This window comes from Somniosus microcephalus, chromosome 2 (genome assembly GCF_052327205.1).
Source record: "Somniosus microcephalus isolate GS21.2 chromosome 2, FLI_Smic_1.0, whole genome shotgun sequence".
Lineage (NCBI taxonomy): Eukaryota > Metazoa > Chordata > Chondrichthyes > Squaliformes > Somniosidae > Somniosus > Somniosus microcephalus.
Window position 1 is genome coordinate 337353209 of NC_140988.1, and position 17602 is coordinate 337370810.

Genomic DNA, 17602 nt, shown 5'->3' on the forward strand with positions numbered 1-17602 from the left:
GTACAATGAAATGCTATCGTTGTGGGAAGACAACACACGACCAGAACCAATGCTGGTTTAAAAACCAGGAATGTAGGAAATGTGGCAAGCTCGGTCACATAGCTAAGGTATGCCGGTCAGGAAAGAAGACCAACAATAATGAGTCACCACAAAAGAGGTACAGAAAGGTACATGAGGTGACTAGGAAGAGTCCGGAAGAACAGAATTCGGACTCACACTCCAACTGCAAGGAACTGGATAGTCTGAGAATTCACAATGTGAGTAATGAAGTTGACCGACAAGCTATCTGGATCACACTACAGATTGCAAAAGTCCAAGTGAAAATGGAAGTGGACACCGGATCGGCGTTGACGGTCATGAATAAGCATGATTATAAAAAGTTATTCAAGCATATTCCCCTACGGGATACGGAACTAGTATTGCAGACATACACGGGGCACAAAGTATACCCCATCGGAAAGATAGAAGTCAAGGTGAGATACAAGGACAAAGATCACCAAAGGATGGACCTGTATGTGTTGCCTGAGGGAGGTCCACCACTTCTGGGACGGGAGTGGATCAGGAAAATAAAGATAGACTGGCATTCACTAAACACCATGACGGTAGATTCCGGAAAGGAAGATGTCAAACCTGAACGGTTGTCCAGAATATTGGACGAAGCTAAAGAGGTATTCCAGCAAGGACTGGGAACACTGCGAGGAATTAAAGCAAAGGTTAAGATTGCAGAACATGCAAGCCCAAAATTTTTCAAAGCTAGATCGATACCTTACGCGATACGACCTGCTGTGGAGGCAGAACTGGAAGAACTTGAACGATCAGGGGTACTGTCAAAAGTGGACTGGAGTGAGTGGGCCACGCCCATTGTTCCCGTCATGAAGTCTTCACCAAGTAACAAGCCAGGGGGACCGGGGAAGGTCCGCATCTGCGGAGACTTCAAGATCACAGTGAATCCGGTGCTTCACACGGTACAATACCCGCTTCCGCGGATTGAAGATATCTTTGCTTCGTTGGCTGGAGGGAAACACTTCACCAAGATAGACTTGGCACAGGCATACTTACAAATGGAAGTTGAGGAAGAGTCGCGTCAGTACCTCACCATCAACACACACAGAGGCTTGTATCGTTATAATAGACTGGTTTTTGGGGTAGCTTCGGCTCCAGCAATTTGGCAGAGGGCCATGGAGCAGGTATTACAAGGAATTCCAAGCACGCAGTGTTACTTAGACGATATCCTGATTACGGGAGAAGACGAGGAAGAACACCTCACAAATTTGAAACTGGTGCTCACTAGGTTGAAGGAATATGGCCTTCGAGTTAATCGCAAGAAATGTGAGTTCTTCCAAAAACGGATCTCGTACTGCGGTCATGTCATTGACCGAGAGGGGCTGCACAAGTCACCTGACAAGATAGAAGCTGTCGTGAAGGCCCCCGCTCCGGAAAACGTATCACAGTTAAGATCATTCTTGGGGTTGATTAATTATTATCACAAGTTTCTGCCGAATCTATCCACGGTGCTGCATCCGCTGAATGCTCTGTTGCGGAAAGAAGTACCATGGAAGTGGAGTGAGGAATGTAAAAAGGCCTTTCGCAGAAGCAAGGCGTTGATTACCTCTGAAGAAGTGTTGGCTCATTTCAACGCAACGTTACCTCTTCGTCTAGCTTGTGATGCTTCCCCCTATGGAATTGGAGCAGTACTTTCACACAAGTTACCAAATGGCTCGGAAAGGCCAGTGGCATTCGCGTCCCGATCATTGACCTCCGCAGAGCGAAATTATGCTCAAATAGATAGGGAGGCCCTCAGCCTTGTGTGGGGCGTAAAGAAATTCAATCATTACCTGCAGGGCAAGAAGTTCACATTACTGACAGACCACCAGCCGTTGGTGTCCATATTCAACCCTAACAAGGCCGTTTCCACCATGACAGCGCAAAGGTTACAGAGGTGGTCCGTGTTACTTGGGGCACGCCAATATGACATCGAATACAAAAGGTCCAAACAGCATGGAAATGCTGATGGGTTATCGCGCTTGCCATTGCCGATAGTAGAAGAAGCGACTACAGTGGACCCGGTAGAGATGTTCCACTCATCCATAGTGGAATGTCTACCAGTAACAAATTCGATGATCGAAAACGAAACAAGAAATGACCCGACTCTCTCACGAGTCTATGATTTAACGGTGGAGGGATGGCCAGCACAGGGCGAACCAACGCTGCCAGCATTTTCGCAGAGAAAAGAACAGCTGTCAGTGTGTCGAGGAACCCTGATGTGTGGATCTAGAGTGGTGATTCCACCCAAACTTCAACAGAAGGTGTTAAAGGAGCTGCACGAGGGACATCTGGGTGGAGTGAAAATGAAGAACCTAGCAAGAGCGTTCGTGTGGTGGCCAGGCATTGATGGGGACATCGAAGAAATCACTAAGAGCTGTCTAGGATGCCAGAAGGTCCAAAACGCGCCACCACAGGCTCCTCTGCATCCATGGGAGTGGCCCTCATCTCCTTGGCAAAGGGTACACATCGACTTTGCTGGTCCATTTATGGACTCAATGTTTCTAATAGCGGTGGATGCACACTCCAAGTGGCCGGAGGTAATAAAGATGTCCACCACCACCACGGAAAAAACCATCACAGTGTTAAGGACCATGTTTGCTAGGAATGGGCTGCCGGAACAGATCTGTTCTGATAATGGACCGCAATTTGTGTCCGAAGAATTCAAGAAATTCTTAAAGAGCAATGGGGTTAAGCACTACACGTCAGCCCCATACCATCCCGCCTCCAATGGATTGGCTGAAAGGTTTGTCCAGACCTTCAAGAAGGCCATAAAGGCCATGGGCAATGAAGCCATTAACTTACAACATAAGGTGGATAGCTTCTTGTTGGCGTACAGGAATGCAACACATGCGGTCACAAATCAAACTCCCGCCATGATGTTTTTTAATAGATGACTAAGATGCCGGCTGGATTTGCTTAAGCCAAACGTCAGAAGGGACGTAGAGAACCGGCAATTCCAGGGCATGAATGAAAGGCCAACTAGATCTTTTCAGATAGGTCAACAAGTTTTGGCCCGGGACTACCGTACCGAGAAATGGCAGCCTGGAACTATTGGAAAAAGGCTAGGGCCGTTGATGTATACGGTGGACATTGGGGACAGTATAATAAGGCGCCATGTTGACCAGATCATGGGGTCAGCCACAAATGGCCAACCTACTCCACCACCTTACACGGTTAATGTTGAGACAGAGATACCCAGAACACCTACTGATGTAAGCCCCCAAAGTGTGGACTGAGTGATATACACAGTCGACAACACTGGCTTGTTGTAAGAAAGACAGACCCAATAATTGAAGTAAAAACGGTTTATTCAGGCCTGGGGAGCTATGGCTCTTGCGTCCCAACACAAGGCTCCAACTCCACCGAATCTCTTGAGGTTCACACAGTTATACAAAAATTAAGGCCCTGCCCTAAAGGCGGGGATAAGCTTATTAACATATACAGAATTATAGTTAAATTGTAATTATAAAACCATGACATTCCATTCTTCCAGTCGCTTACAAATCTCACATTTCGTTATCAGTTGGTCTTGTTACTTTCTCATGACCCGGGCCTCAATTTTATTACTTTACGATCGTCCATTTGCTGTTGTCAGATGACTTGGTTTTTCTAAGTATTTCTCTAAGATAGTAGATCTTTCCAAAGCGGGCAATCCGCAGACTTTCTGTCTCTCTCTCTTGAATTATTTCTACAGAGCAAAAACACTTTAGTTAGTTAAAAGAATAGAACCCTATTGAGCTTCACACTTAACAAACCCTTAAGTGCAAAGGTGTCGACTCGCGTGGCCGAACCCATATATCTCTCCCTCTTTCTAAGGGGTTGTTTTGACAGTTTTAATCTCTCTGCAGTTAACCCATAGTCCTGTTTAAACCTTATCTGGGTTTATACAATTTTTACAGACTTCTATTGTTCAACTCAGAGCACAAATTAACCTATTCCCTCCATTTTATATATTGGTGTTATAGATGAATCCTGGTTTGTTTTACCTTATTAAATCCAATTTTTAATATCTTACTTCAGTCCCCCCTTTTGACCTTTGGACAATTGCTCCAAACAGGTCAACGTGTATTTCCACTTCCTGGTGTCTGCCAGAGCGTGCACTCCCTGGCCTTCTACCAGTTTAGGTTATACATGTATACATATATATCTTATCAATTTGGAGGCCGACTTCCCCCCCCTTGTGGTATGGTGGTCTTTCCTTTACGGTGGTCTTTCCTTTAGGGTGGGCTTTCCTTTATGCACTCCGTCCGGTGTAACCATTCCCGGGGCCCCTTAGACCCTACACTAATGGTTGAGGCTTTCCTGCTCAAGCCTGTCCCTCATTCCCACGTGGGGTGTGTGACGTGCCAATTCGAGACTGTCATCACACACCAGTCCTCATTCACCACCCTCCTTCTGCCACCCTCCTTCTGCCACCTCCATCTTACGGTTGGCCGGCCCGGTCATTAATTACCATGCCCAATTAATCCCACATAATTTCAGGGCTTCCCATCGCGTCTCACACCATTTGCCTTGGAGAGGCAGGGGAGTTGTCCATTCTTAACATCGCTACCTGCCCCTCCTCAGGCTCTACTTCTTTCACCGCACCAATTTCGGCCTTACTCATTCTGGCACAAAGGCACTGGAGAAATAAAAATACACAATATATCAGAATAACAATCAAGAGGAATATCATTATGCCTTGTACCACCGAGGCGCCCAAAGTCCCCGACCATCCTGATCCCCAATTGTCAAAATATGAGGAAGTGGGTGAGTTTCCTCTAATGTTGCACTAATGTCTTTCTGTTGTTTCTTTAAGCCTTCTTCTATTTTATGATAGTACTTAAAATTTCCTTCGTTTCCTGCCGTAACTTCTGCCAAGCTTCCTCTAACTTAGGAATTGCCTTTGGCTCTGGTATGACATAAGTTTCAACCCTTTTTAGTAAGTCTCATATTATCAAATGACCAGGTTTTCCTATCTGTGTAGGTATCTTTAGACCAAAACAACGGTTTGGTTGGGGAATGGTATAAGCCATATCTTGATATTCATATTTCTGTTCAATTGTGGTGACACAACAGGTCCCATTGTTCCTTGATGCTACCCAGGTCCAGTGTATCCCCTTGGGTGAACCTCGAGGGTGCAATTGGTAATTTTCGTAAATCCGCACTCGGATGTGTCTCCCTCGGTGGGGGGGTGTGTGCACACCCATGTCCTTCCCTTGTGGTGGCACCCGTCCACTACCACCCCCCTTTAGGTTTCATTCTTCTGTTTATTATCTTCATCCCTTTCCCAAAGCACCTTGGTAGGGACATCATGATATTTAACCCACTTTCCCTTTGTACTTCTCCTATATTAATCACGTCGTATCGGAGTTGTCCCCCTTCTGGGAATTGTGGGATGGCCAGTACAAAGCCAATCATCTTAGTCCATGGGGTCAGACAATCACCTGCCCGGTGTACTTGTCCCATTTTACATTCCTTACATAGGCTTTTATTTGTGTCAATCCAAGGTTCCAGATCCTCATTAGTAATCCAATCAGGGATCTGTCCATTATTTATTTGCCTCATGTTATGCTGAGCATTCAACAATAGCCATGAGCCCTACGTGGCACATATTAGTTCCTTATCGGTTTAGTGAGAAGCATTATTAAGTCTATCAATAATTGTATTGATTGTTTCTGCATGGGGGGCTACTATCTCTTCCACCCCCGACAATTGCATTATTGTTTGGTTTCCCTGCCAGTGTCAATTGCTGGCTATTTCCAGTAGCTTGTTTTAGTAACTTCTCTATTTTTGCTTGTAATTCTTCTACTCCTTCGTTTACTCCTTCTATGTCCAAGCTATTAACTGTTGCTAACCCGGCCGCATACCCTGCTCCGGTCGTTTCCAATACTCCCCGTTTCTTACATCTTTGTAAGATAGATTTTTTCCTCCTGTGGATCCTCTAATTGTTTTACCCACAGGGAGTTCCAGGTTTGTTTTGTATCTCAAAAGTACTCATATTAATGGCAAGCTTAGTAATTCTATGTGCTACACTAGAATACACCTCATCCTGTGTTCTCCTTATTACTAATCCCCCTCGATAATGGCAATACTTATATTTATCCCTAGAATCAAGGCGAGGACGCTCCATCTCATTCCGGACGTCCAATGTTCCTGTAATTACAAAAAGGGGGCTGGTCGTCACCAGCCAGTTAGAATTATTCTGCTCTTATCCATTTTATCAGTTCAAAATGCTGTACATCTGGTTCATTTCTTGTTCTGTGGCTCTGTCCCCAGACATACCTGAAGATGCAAACTATGGCATATAATATTATCATCATACACAGCCTATTATCATCATACACAGCCCTATCATTGATATATGTAGTAACTCCCCTTCCCATTCTTTATATCTTCTAGTATACTCCTCACTCTGTCAAAAAGGGCATCATCTCTGGTTTACTCATTGTCTTTCTTATATATTTTTAACTGAGTCCAGTGTTTCCACCTTCCTTTACCCGTTCCAGACCCATCTACATGAGCACATGTGTCATTATTCATTAATACTTCATAAGGTCCTGACCATCTGGGTGCTAGCCCTGGTTTGGCTGGTATTATTTCTGCTATCACCTTGCTGTCTATTGCTAAGACCTCCTTCTGGTCGTCCCGTGTATCCTGTTCTCGATCCCGTATAATCTGTTGGTCTTTGGCCTCATGTCTCTAACTATCTGTCCAGATTTATCTTTGGGTAACAGGACAGCTTCCCAAGCAGCCTCCCTGCCGTTTGAGACGGTGCTGCAATTAGTTTATAAGATAACTTCCATTTATCAAATCCTAATTTTCCTTCTATCACTGTGGGGAAATATTAACTCAACATTAAGAAATTTACATTTAATAATGTCCAATATCTTTAAATTCTATTCAGTAATACTGAAGTTGTTACTTGGTGAACTCAAACAGCTGTCAGTGGAAAGGGTTAACTCCTTCGCAGGCTTTTGAAGGTGGAGCTAAACATTATTGCGTCACTTCACGCAACCCAAAAAACATCCCTGACTGAAAGACAGTTGTGGTTTCACACTTTGATTCAACATGAACATTTGGGCTTCATTGGTCAGATTCCCCCTCTCAATTGCTCGTTTAGCTGCCCATCCTCTTGTGTGCTTTAATTTATTATTACGGACTCTTTGGGTAGGAGAGAGGTTCCTACTAATTCTTTGATTATATTCTTGTCTCTTACGGGTCTTCTCCTGGTGTCATATATCCCTGCCTACTCCCGCTATCATGTAATCAGACACCACCCCAAAGGCATTCCGACTATCTATATAGGTTTACACATTTTCCTTTGGCTACCCCCCTTTGATCAAATCCTGTATAGGCTGGGCCATTTCTACTTTGTTTCCCGGGCCTGCCTGTTTGTTTGACTTATAATCTGGGGGCCAGTACACTTCATTCGCTTTAGGGTCGACTAAAGCTCCTACTTCTCGCAGTATATCTATCCCTAGGATTGTTCCTTCGGTGTTCTCGCATACCCACAACTGTGTAGGTATTATTATTATAGCCAATTTCTAGTAAGACTGTTTCGCTCTTATAAGCCCTGATTCTTCGTCCACCGATTCCTGCTATACTAACTGAAAGTTTCGTTCGGGGCAAGGGTAAGTCTGTCAATGAGATTGTGGCTCCTGTGTCTATTAACATTTTGCACTGTCGGCCCCCTACCAATGCATCAACAAACATCCTCGGATCCCCCTCCCCTCTCTGGCGCGGTCCCTTCCTGCTGCCATCCCTAGAAGCTTGCGAGCAATCAAAGCACGCAGCCAGTCCTAATGCCCCTCCCATCTGTTTTTGGGCATTTGTCTCTTCCCTTGTGTCACTATGTATCCTAGGTAGACTACTTCATCCTTCCCTACCTATACCTTTCTAAGGTTTAACTCTAGTCCCGCCTTCTATAAGGCTTCCAGTACCATAGTCAATTAAATATTGTAGAGGGACCTGCCACTATCGGATATTCTTGCGGAGTTGAGTTATCTTATTCAATTTGGACTACACCAATTTACATCAACCAGAATTTCACTGTGGCCACAATGAAAGTCTGGTTTTAATAGGTTAATTTACCTCATAACTTCAAGGTTAGATCTTAGACTGAAACTTAATCTTTCATTAAACAAACTTTTTGTTGCTCTGCTCAGTTTTTACACTTCAGCTTAACTTAAATTGTAATAGGTTTTTTCATTCTGAGGGCACAATCTTATTTGCACATTCTTAAACTTCCAAAATCCCCGACAAGACAAAGGGGTTAAATGCTTTTACTTTAACACAGAGAAGTGGGTGGAGCTACAACACACAGCAGACAGTTCTTTTTCTTAACGGACAGATTTTCAGACAAAGGAATATTGAATCCTCTTAAACATTCCTAATCAGGAAAACATCCACACTCTCACATTTTTATACAAACTGTAATTTCAGCATATGTCTAAGGTTCCTTTCACTCAGCAAATCTCGTGTTTTACTTGTCTTGGTACAGATGCTAATAACTTCCATGTTGGTAAAGCTTTAAGTTTATCTTTTCCTTCCTTTTTAAATCTGTGACTCAACAGCTTTCCCTAGTTTCCAAATCCCTGTTTGTTTGTTTTTTTTTTGCTGGGGTTTCAAATTGGTTCGCCTGCAAATTAGATCTTTTTCCTTCTTTATCTCTCCCTTCTGTTTCAATTCCTTACATTATCTGTTGCCTCTTTATCTTTAGCTCCTCCCCACCAAGCCTTTGGCTCTCTGCACTGTTTCTTTTTATTTTCCAGGAGTCGGGTTATAGAATCCAGGTCCCTTGAGGATTCTTCTTCCACCCTCTTAGTCATAACTAACTGCTATGTTTCACGCATAATTCACGGTATTGGTGAATTAGGTTTGTACGCTACGTTGTTCGCCCCATAGCGTCACCTTCATTAGTTTCTTGCTTTCTATTAGTCACTTTGTTTCGTTAGACACACACCAACCCTTTAGTCCCGAGGTTTTGGTACTGTGGGGTCTGTAGCTCCCGGCGTCCTACTTGATCCTGGCCGTCACGTGGGACTACTGTCCTCTTAATTCAGGCTCAGGCTAGGTGCTGGGGACAGACCTCACCCTTGTCCGTTCTAACCTCCTTATGACCGCAGGGTTTTATCTCATTCACTCACCACGGTGCACCCATTCATTCAATTGTTGAGATTTCGCCGTCTCACGGATAAAGAGGATTTCCCGCCTCCCCGGGGTAGGGGTCTTTCCGCCCCTGTCGGTTCGCCTACCTACGGCTAAATGAGGACTTCTCTGCCTCCCGGGGTTTTCCGCCCCGTCGGTTCGCCTACCTACGGCTAAATGAGGACTTCTCTGCCTCCCGGGGTTTTCCGCCCCGTCGGTTCGCCTACCTACGGCTAAATGAGGACTTCTCTGCCTCCCGGGGTTTTCCGCCCCTGTCGGTTTGCCGCTATACGGCTTAGGGAACACCTTATCCCTATCTTTTTAACCGCCTTCAATTAAGGGTGTCTTTCTTTTTATAGTTCTTTTATACGTCGATTCTGACTCACCGTCTCGCCAGCGATTAACCCCTAATTTTACAGGTGGTAATTAAAACATACTCACCTGTCTTAGGTTAACGCTGTCCGAGAGTCTGGTTCAGAACGCATATCCCATCCTCGTCGCCAATTGATGTAAGCCCCCAAAGTGTGGACTGAGTGATATACACAGTCGACAACACTGGCTTGTTGTAAGAAAGACAGACCCAATAATTGAAGTAAAAACGGTTTATTCAGGCCTGGGGAGCTATGGCTCTTGCGTCCCAACACAAGGCTCCAACTCCACCGAATCTCTTGAGGTTCACACAGTTATACAAAAATTAAGGCCCTGCCCTAAAGGCGGGGATAAGCTTATTAACATATACAGAATTATAGTTAAATTGTAATTATAAAACCATGACATTCCATTCTTCCAGTCGCTTACAAATCTCACATTTCGTTATCAGTTGGTCTTGTTACTTTCTCATGACCCGGGCCTCAATTTTATTACTTTACGATCGTCCATTTGCTGTTGTCAGATGACTTGGTTTTTCTAAGTATTTCTCTAAGATAGTAGATCTTTCCAAAGCGGGCAATCCGCAGACTTTCTGTCTCTCTCTCTTGAATTATTTCTACAGAGCAAAAACACTTTAGTTAGTTAAAAGAATAGAACCCTATTGAGCTTCACACTTAACAAACCCTTAAGTGCAAAGGTGTCGACTCGCGTGGCCGAACCCATATATCTCTCCCTCTTTCTAAGGGGTTGTTTTGACAGTTTTAATCTCTCTGCAGTTAACCCATAGTCCTGTTTAAACCTTATCTGGGTTTATACAATTTTTACAGACTTCTATTGTTCAACTCAGAGCACAAATTAACCTATTCCCTCCATTTTATATATTGGTGTTATAGATGAATCCTGGTTTGTTTTACCTTATTAAATCCAATTTTTAATATCTTACTTCACCTACCTCCGATCTGGTAATACTGGAATCAGATGAACCTGACACTGTCCTTCAAGCCGAATCGACCTTGCCAGAAGCACCTACTACCCCGCCGGGAGTTACGACACCACCGAGGCGTTATCCGGACAGAGTCCGGAAACCTCCAGAGACTGAATCTGTGAACTGTCTTGCATAAAGTTGTATATATGTTATAATGTATGTTTAATGGGGAATCAGTATGTTGTAAGCTAAAAAGGGAGGATTGTAGTGTATGTACCCGTCTACCTTTAAGAGAACTATTGTATGTAACCGTCCACCTTTAAGAGAACTACTTTAGGTGTTGCACTACTTTGTTGGCTTCTGTATACTGTAATACCGACGGTGACCACACCGGTATATAAGTGCTGTGTCAGGATTTATTGGGCAGATTCGCCCTGACCTTCGAATAGTAAAGTCCTGTTTTAAGTTACTCTGGTAGTCTGTGTATTAATTAACTAAACAACCCACAGACTTTACAGAGGCCAATTCATTGAATATATTCAAGAAGGAGTTGGATATATTTCTTAAGGCTAAAGGGATCAAGGGATATGGGGAGAAGGCAGGAACAGGGTACTGAATTTGGATGATCAGCCATGATCTCATTGAATGGCAGAGCAGGCTCGAGGGGCCGAATGGCCTACTCCTGCTCCTATCTTCTATGTTTCTATGTTCTGTCTCTGATAAATTCATGCCAGAATTCCAAACTTTGGTGAAAGAGAAAGACTGCAAAGTTTCACACTGAATGGTGGTAGATGTTTGTTCAGTAACTGTACATGAGAAGTACATTTACCTGGAATGTGTGCGAGGTGTTTTCTACTAAAATGAGTGCGTGTGGTTATAATGGTGTTGCCGCAGACGTACCTGTGACTAGTCAGCAATTTCTATTGGGCAGCACTGCACGAGTCACTGCACCTGCACAGAGCTTTTCCATCTTTACTTCTTCTTTTCCAATATCAAGGCAGTTTCCATTCAACTAGTTCATTAAATATTAATTTGATGAGCCCCAATCTTATTTAAAAAACCTCACAAGGAACTTTAAGTGCCTTTTGAAAATCCGAGTAATATATATCTACCGAATAAGCACTTTAAACAATTGAAATTGGATGTGTGAGACCTGGTCTAATGCTTCTAAATGCATGCTAAGGGCTTTTTCTTTTCTCTCCTCCCCTGCTGAAAGCACCGGAAGCCACCCAAAGAACACCACCTTTGTACCTTTTGACCTTAACTTATTCATTGGATCTCTAGGCTATTTTTTAATGGCTCAGATCTACTGTCCTTGAATGTCACTGAATTTACTGAACACCTCCATCAGCACCTAAAAACAGATTATCTGGTTATTATCTCATTGTCGTTTGTAGGATCTTGCTGTGCACAAATTGGCTGCCACATTTCCTACATTACAACCGTGACTACTCTTCAAAATTACTTCATTGGTTGTAAAGGTCGTAAAAGACACGATATGAATGCAAGTCTTTCTTAGTGTCACTAAAACTGACTTGTTCAAGTTACATCCTACGCTCCATCACCAGGACCATTTCAAGCCCAGATGCCAGCTCTTTTGCTTCCTGGCGGGGTTCCCCGACGTCGGGAAGCCCGCAGCAGAAGTGTCAAAATGGGAAAAAGCCTCTTAACTGCCTGTTAACTACCTGTTAACAGGCATTTAAGTGGCTATAATCCTCTTCCTGCCGCTAGGAGTCGGGTCACTGCGCAAATCGGAGGCCCGACTCCCGGGAAGATTGTTTGGAGGCGGGTTGGGAGTGGGTTTGGGACCCGCTCCCATTCTTTTTGATTTTGCCAGCAGTCCCGCCTCCAAACCCACCTCCATACCTGTAACTGGGGTATTGAATAAAATTTTTAATTAATTAAAGGAGTAAGTCATGGGAGGAGAGCTCAGACCCGTGTTCTGCTCCTCTTGCTCCATGTGGGAAATCAGGGAAGCTGCCAGTGTCCCTGACGACCATGTGTGCGGGAAATGCATCCAGCTGCAGCTACTTGCAGACCGCATTGCGGCGCTCGAGCTGCAGGTGGATGAATTTTGGAGCATGCGCGATGCTGAGAGGCTCGTGGATAGCACGTTTAGCGAGTTGTTCACGCCTCAGGGCAGGGCGGCACAGGGGGTGACCATCAGGCGGAGCAACAAAGGCAGGCAGGTAGTGCAGGGAACCCCTGCGGGCATCCCCCTTTCAAACAAGTATACCGCTTTGGATACTGTTGAGGGGGATGACTCACCAGGGGAAGGCAGCAGCAGCCAACTTCCTGGCACTGGGGGTGCTCCTGCTGCCCAGGAAGGGGGGAAAAAGAGTGGGAGAGCAATAGTGGTAGGGGATTCTATAGTAAGGGGAACAGATAGGCGTTTCTGTGGCCGTAGACGTGAATCCAGGATGGTTTGTTGCCTCCCTGGTGCCAGGGTCAAGGATGTCACTGAGCGGCTGCAGGGCATTCTGGAGGGGGAGGGTGAACAGGCAATGGTCGTGGTCCACATTGGTACCAACGACATAGGTAAAAAGAGGGATGAGGTCCTGCATCAAGAATTTAGGGAGCTAGGTAACAGATTAAAGAGCAGGACCTCAAAGGTTGTAATCTCTGGATTACTCCCAGTGCCACGTGCTAGTAAGTATAGGAATGGGAGGATAGAGCAGATGAATGCGTGGCTAAAGAGTTGGTGTAGGGGGGAGGGTTTTACTTTCCTGGATCACTGGGCCTGCTTCTGGGAAAGGTGGGACTTGTACAAGTCGGACGGGTTGCACCTGAACCAGAGCGGGACAAATATCCTTGCGGGGAGGTTTGCTAGCACTGTTGGGGGGGGTTTAAACTAACTTGGCAGGGGGATGGGATACAGAGGGGAGCTGAAATAGGGGGGGATGTGCTGCCAATTATAGAGAAAAAAACAAGTCAGCTTGGTAGACAGGGCAAATATATAAGGGCAAGGCTGGATGGCATCTATTTTAATGCAAGGAGTCTTGCGAATAAGGTGGATGAACTGAAGGTGTTGATAAACACATGGGAGTATGATATTGTTGCTATCACGGAGACATGGTTGAGGGAAGGGCAAGACTGGCAGCTCAATATTCCGGGGTACAGAATCTTCAGGCGAGACAGAGGGGGAGGTATAAGAGGAGGGGGTGTCGCAATATTAATTAAGGAGTCAATTACTGCAGTAAGGAGGGATGATATATTAGCAGGGTCCTCCAATGAGGCCATATGGGTGGAGCTTAAAAACAAAAAGGGGGCAAGCACTTTGCTGGGAGTGTACTATAGGCCTCCAAACAGTCAGGGGGAGATAGAGGAACAGATATGTAGGCAAATCTCAGAGAAATGTGCAAATAATAGGGTAATAATAATGGGGGATTTCAACTTCCCCAATATTAACTGGGATAGTCAGAGTGTGAAAGGCTCAGAGGGTGTAGAATTCTTAAAGTGCATCCAGGAGAGCTTTTTGAGCCAGCATGTAGAAAGTCCTACAAGAGAGGGGGCGGTACTGGACCTAATTCTAGGGAATGTGGCCGGCCAAGTGGAAAAAGTGCTAGTAGGTGAGCACTTTGGTGATAGTGACCATAATATGGTAAGATTTAAGGTGGCCATGGAAAAGGACAGGGATGGGCCGGAAATAAAGGTTCTAAATTGGGGGAAGGCCGATTTTAATAGGATAAGGCAGGATCTGGCCAAAATGGACTGGGATCAGCTACTTGTAGGAAAATCCGCATCGGAGCAATGGGAGGCTTTCAGAAGGGAGATTGAGATCATACAATGGCAACATGTTCCCGTAAAGGTCAAGGGTGGTTCCAAAAACCACAGGGAACCTTGGATGTCAGGGGATATACGGGAATGGATTAGGAAAAAAAGGAGGGCTTTTGGTAGATACAAAAGGCTAAAGACGGAGGAAGCCCTAGAGGAGTACAAAAAGTGCAGGGGGATACTTAAAAAAGAAATTAGGAGATCAAGGAGGGGCCATGAAATAACACTGGCAAGCAAAATAAAGGAAAATCCGAAGATGTTTTATAAGTATATTAAGGGTAAGAGGATAACTAGGGAAAAAATAGGGCCCATTAGGGACAAAAGTGGCAATCTGTGTGTGGAGCCGGAAGATGTAGGAGGGGTTCTGAATGAATTTTTTGCGTCTGTTTTCACTATGGAGAAGGACGATGTAGACATAGAAATAGGGCGGGGGGACTGTGATATGCTCGAACATATTAACATCGAGCGGGGGGAGGTATTGGCGGTTTTAGCTGGCCTAAAAATGGATAAATCCCCAGGCCCGGATGAAATGTATCCCAGGCTGCTGTGTGAGGCAAAGGAGGAGATTGCGGGGGCTCTAACACATATATTCAGGACCTCTCTGGCCACAGGGGATGTGCCAGAGGACTGGAGAACCGCTAATGTAGTACCATTATTCAAGAAGGGTAGTAGGGAAAAACCGGGGAACTACATGTAGGCCAGTGAGCCTAACATCAGTGGTAGGAAAATTATTGGAAAAAATCCTGAGGGACAAAATTTGTCTCCACTTGGAGAGGCAAGGATTAATCAGGGATAGTCAACATGGCTTTGTCAAGGGAAGATCATGTCTGACTAATTTGATTGAATTTTTTGAGGGGGTGACTAGGTGTGTGGATGAGGGTAACGCAGTGGATGTGGTATACATGGATTTCAGTAAGGCCTTCGATAAAGTCCCACACAGGAGACTGGTCAAGAAGGTAAGAGCCCATGGAATCCAGGGTGCCTTGGCACATTGGATACAAAACTGGCTTAGTGGCAGAGGGTGATGGTCGAAGGTTGTTTTTGTGACTGGAAGCCTGTGGCCAGTGGGGTACCACAGGGATCGGTGCTGGGTCCCTTGCTGTTTGTGGTCTACATTAATGACTTGGATATGAATGTAAAGGGTATGATCAGTAAGTTCGCGGATGATACAAAAATTGGTAGGGTGGTAAATAGCGAGGAGGGTAGCCTCAGTCTGCAGGACGATATAGATGGGTTGGTCAGATGGGCGGAACAGTGGCAAATGGAATTTAACCCGGAAAAGTGCGAGGTGATGCACTTTGGGGGGACTAACAAGGCAAAGGAATACACAATGAATGGAAAGACCCTAGGCAAGACGGAGGGTCAGAGGGATCTGGGTGTGCAAGTACACAGATCCCTGAAGGCGGCGGAACAGGTGGATAAGGTGGTAAAAAAGGCATATGGGATACTTGCCTTCATTAGCCGAGGCATTGAATATAAGAGCAAGGAGGTTATGATGGAGCTGTATAAAACACTGGTTAGGCCACAGCTGGAATATTGTGTGCAGTTCTGGTCGCCACACTACAGGAAGGATGTGATCGCGTTAGAGAGGGTGCAGAGGAGGTTCACCAGGATGTTACCAGGGCTGGAGCGCTTCAGCTATGAAGAGAGACTGGGCAGGTTGGGTTTGTTTTCCTTGGAGCTGAGGAGGCTGAGGGGGGACATGATTGAGGTGTACAAAATTATGAGGGGCATAGATAGGATGGATGCTGAGGAGCTTTTTCCCTTAGTAGAGGGGTCGATAACTAGGGGGCATAGATTCAAGGTAAAGGGCGGGAGGTTTAGAGGGGATTTGAGAAAGAACTTTTTCACCCAGAGGGTGGTTGGAGTCTGGAACTCACTGCCTGAAAGGGTTGTGGAGGCAGAAACCCTCAACATTTAAGAAGCATTTGGATGTGCACTTGAAATGCCATAGCATACAAGGCTACAGGCCAAATGCTGGAATATGGGATTAGATTAGACAGGGCTTGATGGCCGGCGCGGACACGATGGGCCGAAGGGCCTCTATCCGTGCTGTATTACTCTATGACTCTATGACTCCTCAGGGCCGGTAAAATCCAGCCCGTTATATCTATCAGGAAAGATTGAACAGGCTGGAGCTCTTTACTCTAGAAAAGAGATTGAGGGGTGACCTGATCGAGATCTTCAACATTATGAAAGGGTTTTGTAGTGTATGTAACGTTCCACCTTTAAGAGAACTATTTTAAGGGTTGCACTACTTTATCTTGGCTACTGTATACTGTAATACCGGTGGTGACCACACCGGTATATAAGTGCTGTGTAAGGATTTATTGGGCAGATTCGCCCTGACCTTCGAATAGTAAAGTCCTGTTAAAGTTACTCTTGTAGTCTGTGTATTAATTCACCATATAACCCACAGACTTTACAGTGGCGACGAGTTCGATCTTACCCTGCGGCAGCGATACATCCGAAGCAGTTAACGAGCGTCGAGAGGAGGCACCCGCCCTCGTCATTCTGCTGAGAGAAGACTCGAGTCTGCAGAGCAAGGAAGAAGGAAGAATTCAGACACGAAGCCTTCCAGCAGCAACAGGCAGTGATCGTCCCTTCTGCCACGGTGGTGAGTGAGCCGATCAGCCACGAGAAGCAAGTCGGCCACGTTGACTGTGAGTAGGGGGAAAATAAAAAAAAAAGAACGGAGGAAGGGCGGTGAACTCGACCACGGTCGGGGGGGAAAGGAGCCGGACAGAAGTCGGGCCCAGAGGCGCTGAGACTGGGGCAGCGTGAGGCACGGAAGCCGCGGTGCAAGCGGGAACGCAACCGGTGTGAGAGACCGGGCTACCAGCGGGAACGCAGCCGGTGTGAGAGACCGGGCTACAAGCGGGCTGGGAGACGCAACAGCGTCGTGAGACAGCTCGACCGCGACCGGCGAAAGGCCGGGCAGCTACCGAGGCCGCGAGGCGCTGCGACCGGGATCGTAAGGCGCGGGAAGAAATAAAAATAAGAAACCGCGGAGAACTCAGCCGCAGCCGGGAGAGGAAAGGACCGGACTGCGAGAGGGCTGGGAGGCGCGATTGGAAGCCGCTGAGGGAGAGACAGAGCCCGAGCGAGCAGGAGAGACAGAGCCGAGCGAGGGAGACCGAGGAGATTCAGCCAGCGGCTGGAACTGTTCACCGTCAACGGGTTGTCCCCAGCGCCAGTTGCCCTGCCGAGAAAAGGGAACAAAGAACGCACTGAAGCCGGTGCGCAGGCTGCGAACCCCGAAAGCCAGCGGTCGTCGCCCGAGGGAAAAGCTTACCCCTCCCGCCAGTAGGCGGAGAAGAAGACAGGAGCGGGAAACCGCCATTTTGAAAGTGGACGGGG

The 17602-nt window shown here is 46.0% G+C and overlaps 1 protein-coding gene and 1 long non-coding RNA gene across 5 annotated transcripts in view; one reads left to right on the top strand and one right to left on the bottom strand.

The window, feature by feature from the left end:
- Window positions 1–17602, top strand: part of pstpip2 (proline-serine-threonine phosphatase interacting protein 2) — a 200708-nt gene that overhangs the window by 168345 nt on the left and 14761 nt on the right. Inside the window, exon 15 of one of the 4 annotated variants that reach the window (XM_085975408.1) lies at window positions 10522–11072. The exons of 1 other annotated variant lie outside the window; for it this stretch is intronic. The gene's annotated coding sequence lies outside the window, so the exon portion shown is untranslated. Of the gene's footprint in view, window positions 1–10521; window positions 11073–17602 lie in introns of those variants that run through there. 2 more of the 4 variants (XM_085975406.1, XM_085975409.1) reach the window with 2 other exon arrangements.
- On the bottom strand, window positions 3336–10530 carry LOC147123625 (uncharacterized). Its single transcript, XR_015074960.1, has 2 exons — window positions 4548–10530; window positions 3336–3733 (listed from the first exon to the last, which is right to left on the bottom strand). It is a non-coding gene; the product is annotated as an uncharacterized LOC147123625 (long non-coding RNA).